At 37.8% G+C, this 3,310-nt stretch overlaps 1 long non-coding RNA gene across 1 annotated transcript; it reads right to left on the bottom strand.

Annotated features, from left to right (window-relative positions):
- Nucleotides 1–89: 89 nt before the first annotated feature.
- LOC123323932 lies at nucleotides 90–2,888 on the bottom strand. The gene is made up of 3 exons (XR_006539574.1): nucleotides 2,817–2,888; nucleotides 301–329; nucleotides 90–207 (listed from the first exon to the last, which is right to left on the bottom strand). It is a non-coding gene; the product is annotated as an uncharacterized LOC123323932 (long non-coding RNA).
- Between the last annotated feature and the right edge of the window lie 422 nt (nucleotides 2,889–3,310).

Below are 3,310 nucleotides of genomic sequence, written 5' to 3'. Positions count from 1 at the left end.
TTTATGTCAAATCCTTCAGTTAAATTTGCCACCAAAAAAAAAAAAAAAAAAGAATTCAGAATAAGAAGACTGTGAGCATTTTAAATATTTTAGTGTACTTCTTTCCACTGTGAAATTTGTATTGTAAAATTTACCTGAGTTGGATGTTTGTTTGTCCTTGACTTCTACTGTTTTATTAGGAACAGAATCTTTCACTTCAACGGTAGGCTGAATGGGTATTGAAACAATATGATTAAGACATGATGTACCTTTCATACAATCGGTAGTTAAAAATTCAAAATAAAAATATAAAAGTTTTACCTTCACGTAAGGATATCTTTTCGGAGAATCTAAAAGGCAAAATGGACATGCAGTTAATTATATGTAAACGTGAAAGGCAACTAAACATTCATGCAGTTAGTACTAAGCTGAATCCTCATGCTTGGCTCTGAAAATGATTACATTAGGTTTTGGTGTTCTGTTTCTGGAGATAGGAAGGTGGGTTAGGACAGCGACAAGAGAGAAATATGAACCCAGTATAAATATTGAAAAAAAATGCAAATATATGTATTCAGTGTCAATCTTACTGATAATAACAATTGTAGCATTTAGAGAACGAACCCTATAATCTCTTTGGTTTCCAAAATTAGTTTGATTTGGTAGATCATGTTATTCTTTAAAAGTTTTTGTGAAACAGCTATCATATCAAAAAATTAGCTATCTTAAAAAAAAAAAAGCTGAAGCTTCCATATTCAAATTAATCTCATTGGAATAATGAATACCAATACAAGAGAGATCTTTGATGTCCCATAGATCTGAGGAGGATGAAAGAGTGGCTGTTTTACCCCAACTTTAGCACTCCATCTGCTTTCAGTATTCTTTGTGGAGCAGCTGTAATTTAATGTTTTGTTGAGTTGAGTGCAAATACACTCAAGTCATCTAAAGTGAATTCTCTCGAGCTTCCTCATCAACTCCAAAATTTCCTAGCTAACACGCCTCACTTTCTTCCCTCCTTCCCTTCACTATCTACCTTCTTCAAAAGTAATTTCTGGGAGCACCTGGCTCTTGATTTCGGCTCAGGTCATGATGTCTGGGTCCTGGGAATGAGGCCCTCATCAGGCTCCAGGCTCAGCAGGGAGTCTGCTTAAGGATACTCTCTCCCTCTCCCGTTGCCCCTCGCCCTGGTCGCTCGCTCTCTCTATCCCTAATATAAATAAATTTTTTAAAAAAGTAATTTCTGGCGTGCCTGGGTGGCTCAGTCGTTAAGCGTCTGCCTTCGGCTCAGGTCATGATCCCAGGGTCCTGGGATCGAGTCCCACATCGGGCTCCCTGCTCTTCGGGAAGCCTCCTTCTCCCTCTTCCACTCCCCCTGCTTGTGTTCCTGCTCTCGCTCTCTCTCTCTCTCTCTGTCAAATTAATAAATAAAATCTTTAAAAAAAAAAAAGTAATTTCTGGATCTATGGTCTTGATTGTTCTGCTTTTACATCCCTTTTATTACAGATTATCTCCACCACTTCTTTCCTCTTTGTTTAGCAGTAGTATCTTACATCTATAACCTCTATTTCAGCATCTCCTTGCTCCCCTCTAGCTAAAGACATGCTCAGCAATAAAAACAAAATAATGCTTTTCCTTGATTCCATTATGTCTTGAACTATCCAATGGCCCTTCCTGATTTCGCTAAAGGGAAGTCTACATCCTTCCTATGGAGCACATGACCAAAGGACCACCAACACTGACATCACCTGAGAAGTCAGACTGCAGAATCCCAGACCTGCTGCTCACAATGTGCATTTTTAACAAGGTCTCGGATGATTCACTAAAATTTGAGAAATTCTGGTCCACACTGAGTCTGTTGCCACATTCCTTTACCTTAACTGAACCTTCTAGAAAAAGCCTCAAGCTCGTCACTATCGATTCTCCAAAACTGAAAATGTATTAAAAGTCATAAACTTTCGGGGTGCCTGGGTGGCTCAGTTGTTAAGCGTCTGCCTTCAGCTCAGGTCATAGTCTCAGGGTCCTGGGATCGAGCCCCGCACTGGGCTCCCTGCTTGGCGGGAAGCCTGCTTCTCCCTCTCTCACTCCCCCTGCTTGTGTTCCCTCTCGCGCTGTCTCTCTCTCTGTGTCAAATAAATAAATAAAATTTTTTAAAAAAGTCATAAACTTTCTAATGCACTTTTTATCAGGGCTAAAGCTTCCTTGATCTCCCCCTAACTGACCCTGCTCTCTTCTTCCTTCCAATTCTCCTATTTTGCACTAAATGATACTATCTTATGAAGTGCCACCATTTTATATGACATTAAGATATATACATTTATAGCTGACTAGGACATAGCTCTGCATAATCAGCTACGCCAGTCCTTAATGTCGTCCCAACAGCGAGGAAATCAGTTAAGAGTGGAAAAATTTTGGCATACTACTCTGACAAACTTTGGTACTGGAAGCTCACTTGATATTATTTCTGCATTTCAAATACTCTGCTCTTCCTTTTAAAAGGATTATTTTATGTTACCACCTTCCACTATAAAGAGCTGCTTTGTCCTTCATTTACTCCCGGTACTCTCCGCCTTTCTCATCATTCCCTCTTTTCCTCTTATTTCCTGATGTCCCTTAGGTCTTAGAGTATCTTGAAATGGAACCAGTAATTTAGCTCCTTCAGTGGCACTCTCAATTTAATCTGTTGCTGACACCTGATAAGATATACAGTTGATCTCCTTTTCACATCTTTCTCCTTTCTATGCATTTAATAGGTGATTTTCTTTGGATATTAGAACATATCAGTATTCCCATTTTAAATTAACATTCTATCAAGTGACTTTTTAAGAAAATACAATTCTTACCTTCTACTTGTTCATTTAATATACGTGGTCCTTTCTGATCTGCAGCTCCAAATAAATGTTTAATGTCTTTCTTTGGAGGACTCTCAGAAATACTCTGTTAAAATTAACATCAAAAATGAGCTGCATAAAGACTTCCTAATCCTTTTCTAAGAAAATATCTGAATTTCCTACTTTAACAGCAATCAGACTTACAAATAAGAAAAGCATGGATTGAAAACCAAAACATCTAAAAACCTCATATATGCTTTCTAGATTAAGTGTACCTTTTAATCTACATTTGCCCACCGACTCTGTAAACTGAACATGGAAGGCCAGAGGAGTAAATACTTTCATAGACAGAAGACTGATTTATATGTACATTTCAACAGGAACTAACAAAACACCTAACTCTCCTTTGCATTTCCCACCAAAATAAAAGGACATTAAAAATATGTAGTTAAACAAATTCTTTAATAAGTATATTTGCTACAAATTTAAACTGTTCCTAATGGCAG

The sequence above is a fragment of the Neomonachus schauinslandi genome, unplaced genomic scaffold, assembly GCF_002201575.2.
Source record: "Neomonachus schauinslandi unplaced genomic scaffold, ASM220157v2 HiC_scaffold_2684, whole genome shotgun sequence".
NCBI lineage: Eukaryota > Metazoa > Chordata > Mammalia > Carnivora > Phocidae > Neomonachus > Neomonachus schauinslandi.
The sequence above is the reverse complement of the archived record's forward strand: the minus strand, read 5'-3'. Positions and strand labels throughout refer to the sequence as shown.